The sequence below is a fragment of the Rhinoderma darwinii genome, unplaced genomic scaffold (genome assembly GCF_050947455.1).
Source record: "Rhinoderma darwinii isolate aRhiDar2 unplaced genomic scaffold, aRhiDar2.hap1 Scaffold_4150, whole genome shotgun sequence".
NCBI lineage: Eukaryota > Metazoa > Chordata > Amphibia > Anura > Rhinodermatidae > Rhinoderma > Rhinoderma darwinii.
The window spans coordinates 30,600-44,892 of record NW_027463715.1 but is presented as its reverse complement, the minus strand read 5'-3'; the positions used below and the strand labels follow the sequence as shown (position 1 = coordinate 44,892).

At 45.1% G+C, this 14,293-nt stretch overlaps 1 long non-coding RNA gene across 1 annotated transcript; it reads right to left on the bottom strand.

Annotated features, from left to right (window-relative positions):
* Positions 1–874: 874 nt before the first annotated feature.
* Positions 875–13,842, bottom strand: LOC142709520 (uncharacterized). The gene is made up of 4 exons (XR_012869051.1): positions 13,784–13,842; positions 9,477–9,661; positions 9,294–9,404; positions 875–1,420 (listed from the first exon to the last, which is right to left on the bottom strand). It is a non-coding gene; the product is annotated as an uncharacterized LOC142709520 (long non-coding RNA).
* Positions 13,843–14,293: the final 451 nt, after the last annotated feature.

The following is a 14,293-nucleotide window of genomic DNA, read 5'->3' as shown; positions in this document are numbered from 1 at the left end:
TTCTTGTATGATTACCCATTTTTTAAAGGGGTGATACATGTGTTGCGGTGCAGCTGCGGTGATCTGAGTTGAGTGCAGGGATCACTTCTGTACAGCATGGGTTCTAATCCCCACGTTGTCTCCTGGTGACATTGGGCAGCTCCCCGCTTTCCCAAAGTACCACATGTGGAGTGATGAATTATGATACCTGTTTGAGTGATGAGTATATTGCTGAAATCTGCAATAATCTACTCTATAAATACAGCTGTCTAGAAAAAAGAAGACAGCTGTATAAGTAACTTTCTTATCCTACAAAAAAACTTGTTGCACTGCCCCCACACCACTAAGCAACTTACCTTTTTTTGGACAAGACCACACATCAGGATTTGAACCAGGGTCTGCATAGAAGACATTTGCTGTTTAGAAACTGCTTACGCACCAGACCACCAGCTCAGGGTGATCTCTGTGCTTTCTTTTTGTCCCCTTAAAACCAAATGTACTTGTCACTTCCAGCAGGAATAAGAACATGTCATCTTTGGAGCTGTCTCTTGGCAGCAGAGGTAGCGCACAGGTAAAGTTCTCTGCTGATAAGTTAGGAACATACAAGTTCTATACCCTGGTTCTACTCCTTGTGTCTCCAGTCTTGAAAGCACTTAAAGCTGCTGTGCTGTTGTACCCCAATGTGATCTAATGGTTCTTTTGTTGAAAATCCGATTACCCCTATTTTTAAAGAGGTGATAAATAGACCACGCCAGCTGCACTGCAGCTACATAAAGTCATAGTTAAGTGCAGGGATCACTTCTATACAACGTGGGTTCTAATCCCCATGTTGTTCTCCTGGTCACCTTCCCCCTTCCCCAAAGTGTCACCTATGGATTATGATGCCTGTTTGAGTGATGAGTATATTGCTGAAATCTGCAATAATCTACTATATGAATACAGCTCTCTAGAAAAAGAAACAGCTGCACAAGTAACTTTCGTCATATAAGTAACTTTCTTATGCAGCAACATATTTATTGCACTGCCTCCACACCACTATAAACACCACCCAGCAAAGTATATTTTTTGGATTAGGCCACACATCAGAAATTGAACCAGGGCCTGCACAGAAGACAATCTCTGCTTAGACACTGCTTAAACACCATACCACCACTAGCTCAGGTTGATCTCTGGGCTTTTTCATTGTCTCCCATAAAACCAAATGTAAATTTTTTACTTCGAGCAGGAATAAGAACATGTCATCTTTGGAAGAATTTGCAGACAGCTCCTGATAGCAGATGTAGCATGCTGGTAAAGTTCTCTGCTGATAAATTAGAAGAATCAGGCACATATGGGTTCTATCCCCAGGATCTCCTTCTTGTGTCTCCAGCTTTTCACCAGTTTAGGTTCACAAGGCGAGGGATTCTTTTAAAGGAGAAATTCTTTGCCTGTTGAGCGTAAGCTGCTTGACAAAATTGTTGGAAAAACATTGTCACTGTTAAGCACAGGCAGCAAGCGTGTATAAGTAAGGAGAATGCCACCTACCACACAAGCTGCATGCAACAAGATATGAACCCAGGCACATGGGCTAACTCCATAACTGGTCTAGGCACTTAATCCCAAAGCCACCATGCTATCATGCACCCTATGTGATCTAAAGTTTCTAATGTTGAAAGTCCGATTACCCCTGTTTTTTAAGAAGTGAATAAACGTGTTGTTGAGAAGCTGCAGAGCAGCTTGCGTGATCTGAGTTAAGTGCAGGGATCGCTTGTGTCAACGTGGGTTCTAATCCCCACATTGGCCTCCTTGGGCAAAGTGCCACCCATGGAGTGATGGATTATAATACCTGTTTGAGTGATTTGTATATTGTTATAATCTTCTATATAAATACAGCTGTATAAGTAACATTATTCATGTAAGTGACTTTCATACTCACTGTGCTGCCTCCACACCACTATAAACACCACCCAGCAAGGTATCTTTTGGACAAGACCACACATCAGGATTTGAACCAGAGACCACACAGAAGACACTCACTGGCTAGACACTGATCATGCACCATGCCACCAGCTCAGGTTGATATTTGGACTTTCTTATTGTCCTCATAAGACCAAATGTAAACATTACTTCCAGCAGGAATAAGAACATGTCATCTTTGGAATAATTTGCAGCTGGCTCTCGACAGTAGAGGTAGCGCACTGGTAAAGTTCTCTGCTAACAGAAGAGTCAGGAACATGCAGGTTCTATCCCCAGAAAACTTGTATAAGTAAGGAGAATGCCATCTACAACACCAGCGGCACGCAGCAAGCTTCAAACCCAGGTGCATGGGCTGGCACTGTAGTGTTACTGAACTCAGCACTTAACTGCTTCTTTATAGGGTGCAGGAGTCAATATAAATCAAGTAGAAAAATAAATGAGACCATTAAATTACAAAGATGTGATATTATTTTTATTTTTAAAGACAATTTTGACGCAGCGATTATCAAACAAGAACATTTTTATTATTTTGACATGGAAAGAAAGCCAAAAAACTGGAGGCAAGATAATAATTTTAGGCACAACTCCAAGCAGTAAAGCTCATATAAAGTGCCTATAGTTCCCCTCCCCCATCACTTATTAATTGTTCTTCTTCACACACTGTACAGTCGTTTATATTTCCTATTCTTACTAAAGATATTTCACAAATATTATCCAAGAAAATGGTGTCAGTAACATCTAGAGAAGCCGAGTAATTCATTAATGGAAAACTTCTAAACCAACTTCCTGTAATATTTGTTGGAGCCGGGTCACTATAAATGACACAGTTTCGAGACTGACACAAATTTTGGTTTTCCCAAAGTTTGCTGCTTTAGTGTTTATCGATCGTTTAGGCCCCATGCACACAACCGTAAAAATCATCCGTACTTGCGGACAGTAATCACGGTCCGCAATTACAGACCTATTCACTTCTATTGACCACGGACAACTTCCCATATAAGTGGCTTCTTTGCTGCCCTTGACACCAGGCCAATCTCCAAAATCCTTCACCTGCCTGTGCGTGCAGATGCACTGACGCCTGCCTGCTGCCATTCCTGAGCAAGCTCTGCACTGTTGTTAAAACTGATCCCATAGCTGAATCCTCTTTAGGGGACGGTCCTGGCACTTGCTGGACTTTCTTGAGTGCCCTTAAGCCTTCTTCACAGCAATCGAACCTCTCTCCTTGAAGTTCTTCTTGATCCGATAAATGGTTGATTTAGGGGCAATCTTACACGCAGCAATGTCCTTACCTGTAAAGCCCTTTTGATGCAAAGCAATGATGACTGTACGCGTTTCCATGGAGGTAACCATGGCTAACAGAAGAAGACTGATTTCAAGCACCTTTCCATTTTAAAGCCACCAGTCCACTCTTATAATTCTATCAGCTGCCTTGTCCTCATTAACACTTTCTCCTGAGCGAACGTGAAATGATGGTAGGAGGTCATTTTATGGCAGGGCTGAAATGAGGTGGAAATATTTTTTTTTGTGATTAAGATAATTTTCATGGCAAGGAATGACTATACTATTAATTGCAATTCATCTGATCACTCTTCATATCAATCTAGAGTTAATGCAAATAGCACTATGAAAACTGAAGAAGCAAACTGTGAAAACCAAAATTTGTTTCAAAACTTTTGGCCAGGACTGCACACATAGAACACAAGCCGCACACACGCCACTGAAAGCCAGGACATTATCTTACAATGTGGTGAATCGGGCCAGAGCGTGGTGCAACATATAGCATTGTTATTCCCGTCAAATCTGACGGAAACTGCCATAGACGCAGATGAGAACAGACCTTAACTTCTCGGCAGCTACTTGGGGTGTTGGTTTACTGTAGACAGTAATGGAGTCGCACTGCTGAGCAGCTACTGTATACTGGATACTGCTCTCCCCGACAGCCAGGAGGACAGCCCAGCTGGTAGCCGGGGGGATGGTAATGAAGTTAGGGCAAGATAAGAAGTGGTTCTAGGGGATTCAGCCATCAAGAGGCGTCAGACTATATTGGTGGGTGAAGTATTAGGTCACAGGATAATGAGATCCGAGCGTTACAAACCAACATTGAAGACACATGTGCCTAAAAATGTCAATCACATTCCTGAAACTGAACATGAAAAATTGGACGGCAACCTATAGTGTATGTTCACAAATGGCAGAAGTCTAGGAAGCAAATCTGGGGGCGCTTGAGGCCTTGGTACTGGAGGAACTTATCGATATAGGTGGCTTCGCAGAAACATAGCCGGGCCCTTCACACAATTGGGCTGTCAATCTTCAGTGTTTTACACTCGTTCGGAAAGAGAGGACAAATAGGAAAGGTGGGGGAGAATGTCTGCATGTTAAACGTCATACGAAGGGAAGTGTAAAAGAAGCAATACTGGAGGAAGATTGTCAGGAGGTGGAAACCTTGTGGGTGGAATTACAAAGGAACACAGAAATGATTATTTTTGGGTGTAATCTAGACCCCCCCACGTCACTCAGGAGACGGATGGTCAGATATAGAAACAGATAGAGTGGGCTGCCCAGGCTGGTACTGCAGTGATAATGGGAGAATAGGAACCGTTCTGCTCCAACTGCAAAGGGAATAACATGTTTGTGGCAAATTGTGGAGAACCAAACAAAATGTGATGCTCAGTTAAAATCTGGTAATGTCTAACAATGCAGAGCTGGTTGGGAATGTCACGGTGTGTGGAAACTTTGGTAACAATGATCACAATATCATTTGATTTTAAAAGGCAAATTTCTGCAGGTAAAATGGTAATTGAACTTTCAAAAAAACTTCTGGCTTGTCATAGTGAGATGTCTGAAGTTTGGATGACTGGGTGTCCGAGCACGGAGACCCCCACAGATCGCTAAAACGAAGCAGGAGAAGTGCTCAGGTGAGCGCTGAGCCGCTTCGTTTCTGATCGGCTTTTCTCGGAAAGCCGAGCATTTGGTGTACGGGCTCGTATATTATACAGAAGTTGCTGTAGGTGAGGCCGGTGCTTTAAACCTCTTGTAGCACCAGGACGTAACTGTACCTTATGGCGCGAGGAGAGGAGCATGGAGCGGGCTCACTTACGTGGTGTTGATGGTTGTCATGGCAGTCTGGGGGCCTAATAAAAAGGACCCCAGGTCTGCCATCTTTGTGCTCCTATTAAGCCCTTTAATAGGAGGCTGTAAATAGCACAATACACAGCAATACGGAAGTCCTTAGGGGGATGGAAACAATGTTTACAAAAAAAAAAGGGAGTAAGGCCGGGTTCTCGCGTAGCGTAAATGCTGCGGAATTTCCACAACTGAACTCTGTGCGGATATTCCACAGCATTCACAGTAGCAGCAAAGTGAATAAGAGAATCTCATGCCCGCGCTGCGGAAAACAAAACCGCAGAAAAGTCACGCGAAAGTGTTCTGCGGTGCGTTTCTCATGCTGCGTGTTGTGCAGAGATCCTGCGTGTTTGGCCCATAGACTTCAATAGGGAGCAGAAATTCTGCAACAGATTTATGTTGTTGCGGTTTTTACAGCGTTTGCGGAAACACGCAGGTGCACATATACTTTGCTATAACCAATGTTTAAAACGAAATCCGCAGGTAAAACACAGCATTACCGCAGCAAAATGAGCCGAAGAAACACGTTATTTGGTGGGGATTTCTGTCACACATTGACCAGCGTTTTTATTGAGATTCTGCTGCAGATTTTCTGTTTCAGAAAATCTGCAGCGTATCCGGTGTGTGGGAACATACCCTTAAAGTTTTTAGTAATACACCAAAAAAAAAAAAAGACCCTCATCCTCTAAAGTGATATAAAAAAAATAAAATCAACATAATTGATGGACTTGTCCGTATAAGTCTGATCTAAAATAACGTTATTTAACCTGCAGGGTAAATGCCATATTTAAAAAAGAACGAGAAAAAAAACCCACCAGAATTGCTGGTTTTTGGGTACCTTAAATCCTTAAAAAAATGTAATAAAAAGTGATCAAAAAGTACCCAAAATGGTGCTAATAACAAACTAGGTTTCTTTCTATACAATCCTATTGTAATGTCGGGGTAGGGAGAAGACAGGTGAGCCCTAATCTACCCGCCACTCAGTCCCTGACTACTTGCACGGTCCGTCCTAGGCGACGGCGTACAACTGGGCGACGGTCCCTACGCTCAATATGTGCATGACAGACAAACAGACAAGGGTACACTGAAGCTAAGGGAAATGGGGCAGTTGCCCACGGCAACACCGTGAGCAACAAGAGTACTGAACGAGCCGAGTCAAACCAGGAGTGTACGAGGTACCAAACGCAGAGCAGGAGAATGGTCAGTCAAGCCAGGGTCATATGAAGCAGAGGTGAATAGTTATAGCAGGAACAGTAGAGCCAGGAAACCAGAGAGAATCACAGGCAAAGACAAGCAGGAAATGAAGGTATACATAGACCGAGGGCGGGAGCTAGAACTGTCTGGCCAGGCTGTGATAGGTTCTCCCACTCCTCAGCCTACCAGCCTGAGTGGTAACAGATCGAGTCACTCTATCAGACCTAGGAGCAGGTGCAGACTGATTAACCACGGGCGTCGACACAGAAGCGGTGTCTGGCAGATCCTTTACAGTACCCCCCCTTTTATGAGGGGCCACTGGACCCTTCCTAGGTGGACCTGGCTTATTGGGGAACCGAAGATGGAGCCTCCTGAGCAATACCCCAGCGTGAACATCCCGGGCGGGTACCCAAGTCCTCTCCTCAGGCCTGTATCCTCTCCAATAGACCAGGTACTGGAGGGAGCCTTGGACCATCCTGCTATCCACAATCTTGGCCACCTCGAATTCTACCCCTTCAGGGGTGAGAACAGGGACCGGAGGTTTCCTCGAGGTAACCAAGGACGGGGAGCAGCGTTTCAGGAGGGAGGCATGAAACACGTTGTGTATTTGAAAAGACGGGGGTAACTCCAGCCGGAAGGAGACAGGGTTAAGGACCTCAATGACCTTGTACGGCCCTATATACCGGGGAGAAAATTCGGCGAGGGGAATGAATGAGACCCAATCATATTGACAGTCAGAGATAAAACACCTTAAATATTGTTCTAGAGACTGATTAGTCCTCTCAGTTTGGCCATTAGTTTCAGGATGGAAGGCCGAGGAGAAGGACAGATCAATCTCCAACTTCTTACAGAAAGCTCTCCAAAACAATGAAACAAATTGTACCCCTCTGTCAGAAACAATATTGACAGGTAGAGATGAGCGAACCGGGACAGCGAATCCGAACTTCACCGGGTTCGGCCGAACCCGTTTTGACCGAACCCGGTCAAAAATATAATACAAATCGGCAGCCACTTGTCTCTATCAATCACTGATAGAGAAAAGAGGCTGCTGATTAAAAATAAAATAAAAAACATTTCATACGTACCCGGTCGTTGTCTTGGTGACGAGTCCCTCTTCTTCCTCCAGTCCGACCTTCTTTTCTGACGCGGCAGCCTGTGATTGGCTGCAGAGGCCTCTGCAGCCTGTGATTGGCTGCAACGGTCACATGGGCTGTAACGTCACCCAGGAATGTCGGGCCGGATGTCGAGAGGGACGCGTCACCAAGGCAACGGCCAGGAGACCGGACTGGAGGAAGCAGAAAGTTCTCGGTAAGTATGAACGTCTTTTTTTTTTGACAGGTTACTCTATATTGTGATCGGTAGTCACTGTCCAGGGCGCTGAAACAGTTACTGCCGATCAGTTAACTCTTTCAGCACCCTGGACAGTGACTATTTACTGACGTCGCTTAGCAACGCTGCCGTAATGACGGGTGCACACACGTAGTCACCCGTCATTACGGGGCCTCATGCACACGACCGTAAAAACACCCGTTATTACGGGTCGTAATTACGACCCGAAATAGCGGGCCAATAGATTTCTGTTAGCCACGGGTACCTTCCCGTTTTCTCACGGGAAGGTGCCCGTGCCGTTAAAAAGATAGAACATGTTCCATTTTTTTATTTTACGGGCCGTGCTCCTATACTTTATAATGGGAGCACGGCTCGGAAAAACGACCGGCTGCCCGTGGCCGGCCGTGCTCATCTCCTGAAATACTCTGTGCTGCCTTAAACTCTGTGGACAGGTCAGGATCCTGTTTCTTTTAAATGCTGCTGGGGAACCCGCTCGATCCACTATATAAGGCTGCGCTACAGTGCAACATTTGAAAGAAACAGGATCCTGACCTGTCCACAGAGTTTAAGGCAGCACACAGTATTTCAGGAGAGGAGCGTGCAGATTCTGTGCTGCTGAGAACTCTGTTCTTACCATTACGTAGCTCTCAGTCTGTTACCTCTCCTCCACTACTGTCCTCAATAACACCTTCACATGATTGGCAAGTCACCACGTGATGGTAAGAGCAGAGTTCACAGCAGCACAGAGTATTTCAGGAGATGAGCGTGTGGATCTTGTGCGGGGTGGTGACTTGCCAATCATGTGAAGGTGTTATTGAGGACAGGAGTGGAGGAGAGGTAACAGACTGAGCTACGTAATGGTAAGAGCAGAGTTCACAGCAGCACAGAGTATTTCAGGAGAGGAGCGTGCAGATTCTGTGCTGCTGTGAACTCTGCTCTTCCCATTACGTAGCTCTCATTTCTCTTAGGTATCAGTGAAGGCTCCGTGATGGTACTGGTCCATCCTCCAGACATGTGGGGACATCTGTTGGGGGATAGAGAGTCACCAGAAGTCTTCTTCACTACTGAACAATCCTGGATATCGAGATGGAACATACAAGAGAATCAAAATGAACAGGAAGTTCTTAGTAAACATTTTGATCGTATAAGCCCACCTGCCTCCTCATGGCGACTTCTTTTAAGTGGGTCCCTAATCTATTAGGTGGCGCACCACATGGCAACCAGTGCCACCGCAACACCCCGCCTGCAGAGGGAGCAACACAGTCCCCAGGCTAAGACACCTTATGTTGTAGCCCACAGATCAGTCCATAGTAATGCATCCAAAGGATAACTGAATGTAACCACCACCAGGTAACTCAGTCCAGGTATAGAACAGGTGAATGATAGGTTATTAACCCCTTAATGAACAGCCTATTTTCGTTTTTTTCAATTTTCGTTTTTACCTCCCACCATTCCAAAAATCATAACTTTTGTAATGCGTGTCCACCGCGTACTGTTTAGGAAGGTGGAAGCAGAATTAGGGGGGCAGTCAAAATGCTAGGGGGCGCTATCATTGTATTAAAATAAATATCTATGCACCAGAGAAGATTTGTTACAGCATTTATATTTACAAATCAATTATGATGACGTGATCTTTTGCTTTTTCTATAATATTGTCTGTAGGATAAAAAGATAAGAGAAAGGACATATACATGAGTCCCGGATTATTTTACCTCTCCGGTAAGAAGGTAGATTATCTCCAGGGTGACGTTCAGTATCTTCTCCGTTATGTGTCCCTTATCCATCACAAAGAACAATGACGTGTAGATGGTTCCGAATGAGATCTACAAATAAAGAGATGATAACTAGATGATAGAATTATGAAATGTTAAAGGGACACTCCGGCCAAAACTAACCTCTCCCATGTGCTGCATTCTGGTATTCCATGTGTCGGTCTTTCCCCTGTTATTTATCTCTATATATCAGACCGAGACGGTTGCTTAGCAGCAGTGTGAATCCGGCTCGGTGACTACTTTCTCTACTTGGGTCTCCGGAGATCTATGTGTCACCCATCACAGGCTTCAGCAGTTTCTGTACCGCACTAGTTATACACAGGGGGAAACAGAAACTTCTATCATCAACTGCCACTGATACTTAGACAGGTTCCTGTCACACAGGTGTAGAAGAATATAGTGCAGCCTCCCTGTCTGTATACTGATGGTTTCTCAGCTTATTTAGAAGAATATAGAGAGAATAATAATCACAGTGTCCCCCAGCATAAAGAAATTATATGGTCTTTAGCTGGTCATGTGATTGATAGCAAAGCAGAGAGGAAGAGAAAGCTGGGGAAATCTAAGAATCAAGACGGAGGCTTCTTTTAAAGCACGGACAAGGCAGGCGTTCAAAAAGTAAGTACAGTATACATAAAAGAAGTGTAGAGTGATATATACAGTCAGGTGGGGGTGCAGACATGGAAAGTTGTGCTTCCACTGGAGCTCTTCTTTAATTTTTAGTTCTGTGTCTCTTGGCAGTAAGGAGAAAATACAGCATGTGGGAGAAAATACTATATGGATAAAAGTACGTGAACACCCCCCCTAATTATTGAGCTTCACGCATTGAGCTGTTTCAGCTTCACGCATTGCAAACAGGTGCATAAAATCAAGCCCACAGCCATGCACTCTCCAGAGAAACATTGCTAGTAGTATGGGTCGTACTGAAGAGCTCAGTGGCTTTAAACGTGGCGCAGAACAAGAACCGTGTGTCAGGAGCTTCATGAAATGGATTTCCTTAGATCCCCCTGCACAATGCCAGGAGTCAGCTGGAGAGGTGTAAAGCACGTCGTTCTCTAGAGTGATGACGTCTTGTTATCTGGTAGTCTGATGGGTGAATCTGGGCCTCTGAACGTTACCTACAGTAATACATAGTGTCTACTGGGGAAGGACCTTTCCTGTTCCAGCATGACTGCGCCCCTGTAAGCAAGGTCCATAAAGACATGGTTTGATGAGTTTGTTGTGTAGGGACTCGAGTGGCCTGCACAAAGGACCATCCAACACCTTTGGGATGAATTATAACACGGGTTGCAAGCAAAACCTACTCATCCAATATCAGTGCTTGTCTGTGGGAATTTGTGCCCATTCAGCCAAAAAAAGCATCTGTGAGGTCACACTCCAAAATCTTGTGGCAAGCCCAGAAGACTAGAGACTGTTAAAGCCGCAAGAGGGCAATGATCGAGAACGAGGGTTCATATGGCAGTAAAACTTCTACCGATCGCAAAATGATGGCATAACCCAACGACAGACTTTGTGTGATGAGAATATTCCGTTACTTCTTCAGTGGAGATCCGCACAGTAACAGCCAATATCCTATGGCCTTCCTCTATCTATCAGAAGTTTAGTCCAGATGGGCCTGAGCTGTCTATACGTGTCTGCAGGAACATGATCAAAAGATGGTCTCTTGGTTATGGCCATGTCAACTTCCAGCAGACGGTGAGTAATGGTCATTACATTGTGATATGTACCCGGTAATGTAATAAGTGGTGAAATATGACACCCGGACCCCACACAGATCAGCTGTTCGGGCTGCCTCCGGGCACCGGATGTTATGCTGGGCATGCAGTGCTTCATACACTGTATAGCGGCCGTGCTGCAGAACTGCAGCTCTAGTCACATTCACGGCCGCTATACTGTGAGCCATCTGCTTCCGGAACGGACCCCCATCAATGATATACCGATGACCTATCCTGTGGAAAGGTCATCAGTATGAAAAACCGCCCCCTGCCCGGACAACCCCTTTAATTCTGGAGCACTGAACTCTCTTTAGCCATGGGAACCTTCCAGTATTACACTTGAAGATCTCTGACCAAAAATGGAGCCAACTCAACGTTCTGTAAACAAGTCAACTTTATTACCAATGCTGTGGCCGGGTTGTTTCCTTCAAGAAGGACCCCCTGACGCCACTGTCCATATATGGACATTGACGTCAGGGATCTCCTCCTGGAGCGGAATCCCTGGCCAGAGTCGGCAAGGGGATTCCACTCAAGGAGTAGACACTGACGTCACTGTCCATATATGGACAGTGGCGTCAGGGGGTCCTTCTTGAGGCAATCCCCGGCCACAGCATTGGTAATGCTGCGGCCGGGGATTCCGTTTAGGGAGTAACCCCTGACGCCACTGTCCATATATGCTAGAGGGAGCTTGAGTGGCGCTATCTACAGGAGAAGGGGGGTAGCGCTATATGTATCCGGTGCTATCTACAGGGGGGCGCTGTGTGGCACAATCTACAGTGGGCGCTGTGTGGCGTTATCTACAGGGGGGTGTGGCATTATATACAGAGGGGGTGTGGCATTTTCAGACCCTAGACAACCTTTTTGGTGGACCATTGTGGTAAAAACTGATGTTAAAAACGGATGACAACGAACGACAACTGATGGTTTTGTAGTAAAAATTGTGAAAAATTCTGATGCAACTGATACATTTTTTAATCGGTTTTTGCATCAGTTGTAATCACTTGAGACAAAAAAACTGATGATGATGCAATTGATATATTCAAACAATGTAACAGTGGCCATCAGCTGTTAATCAACTGTTATGGGGGACTTTGACTGTTGCTGTTATGTGGGCACTGTGACTGTCACTGTTATGGGAGCACTATGGCTGTCACTTTCCTGGGGGAGAGTCGGTTGTCCCTGTTATGGAGGACTTTGACAGTTACAGTGCCCACATAACAGCAACAGTCAAAGTCCTCCATAACAGGGACAACCAACTCTCCCCCAGAACAGTAACAGTCACAGTGCCCACATAACAGCAACAGTCAATGTTATGGGAGCACTTTGGCTGTCACTGTTCTGGTAGAAAGGTGGTTGTCCTTGGTATGGGGGCCCTTGACTGTTGCTGTCATGTGGGCACTGTGACCGTCACTGTAAGGGTATGTGCACACGACCTATTTTCAGACGTAATGGAGGCGTTTTATGCCTCAAATTACGGCTGAAAAGACGGCTCCAATACGTCGGCAAACATCTGCCCATTGCCTGCAATGGGTTTTACGATGTTCTGTTCCCACGAGGTGTCATTTTACACGTTTTTTTACGTGGTAAAAATAGGCCGTGAAAAAGAAGTGCAGGTCACTTCTTGGGACGTTTTTGGAGCCGTTTTTCATTGACTCTAGCGAAAAAAGCTCCAAAAACGGCCGTAAAAAACGCAGCGAAAATCGCGAGCGGCTTCAAGAACGTCTGAAAATCAGGAGCGGTTTTCAAGGGGAAACAGCTCCTGATTTTCAGACGTTTTTTGAGCCACTCGTATTTTTCGCTGTGTTTTTGCGGCGTTTTTGTGGCCGTTTTTGGAGCTGTTTTCAATAGAGTCAATGAAAAGCGGCTCCAAAAACGTCCCAAGAAGTGACCTGCACTTCTTTTGACGAGCCGTCATTTTACGCGCCGTATTTTGACAGCGACGCGTAAAATTACACCTTGTCTGAACAGAACATCGTAAAACCCATTGCAAGCAACGGGCAGATGTTTGTAGGCGTAATGGAGCCGGTTTTTCAGGCGTAAGAGTTTTTTGCAGGCGGAATTTCTGCTTCTAAATTCCGTTTGGAAGTTTGAGGCAGATTTTCCTCTCCCTGCATGCCGCGAGCATAAAACGCTGCGAAATACGCTTTCTCTGCCTCCCATTGAAGTCAATGGGAGGTCAGAGGCGTAAACGCCCGAAAATAGGGCATGTCGCTTCTTTTTCCCGCGAGGCGGTTTTACCGCTGGCGGGAAAAAGACGCCTCCGCCTCCCATTGAAATCAATGGGAGGCACTTTCGAACTGTTTTTTTATGAGTTTTTTGGAGCGGTTTCCGCGTCTAAAAACTCGGAAAAAAAATTACACCTGTGAATTACGTCTGAAAATAGGTCGTGTGAACATACCCTTATGGCTACACTGGTGTTACCACGGTTACATAGGAGAGGGGGGTGTCACAGGGGCTCTGAAAAAAGATCAAATATCTGTTTTATATCTCCAAAAAGTGTGAGGTTTGATTCTGGAACATGTAAATGGTAATAATATAATAATGTTATGTCATAGCGCCACCTGGTGGCCATAGTACAGATTGCGTTCATCATCCGCCTGATAAGCATTTTAGTAAAAATCTCACATACAAAGAAGCTGAATATGTTTATACTACGCGCATCATGCGTCACACACTGACACCTAATAAACGGACAGGAAAGATTCTGACTGTAAATACCTGCATGATTGCCTCGCTTCACCCAGAAGTCATAAACGTCACTTCCTGTTTGTGTGTTCCAGTCATTTTTCTTCCGGGTACTCAGATGGTCTACCAAGACAGTTGCCACAGTGACCACACGAGGCCGCTGTTGCTACTGCACATCTTTTGTGCTGTCTGCATCATATAAAATTAGGTCTATAAATTCCCTGCAGTATTGCTATATTATTCATTAAAATATACAATATCGGAATAATTTGAAAGTAAAAAGTTCCCTGCGGTGACCACACGATGGCGCGCTGCTGCTCTTTGTATCACTAGGCTTCCTGCATTACATTTAATTTAGTGAGCATTTCCCAGCATTACCCACACGATGGCGCTGCTGCTCAGCGTATCACTAGGCTGCCTGCACTACATTGAATTTAGTGAGCATTTCTCAGCATTGACCACACGATGGCGCTGCTACTCAGCGTATCCCTAAGGCTGCATGAATTACATTGAATATAGTGTGCATTTCCCAGCATTGACCAC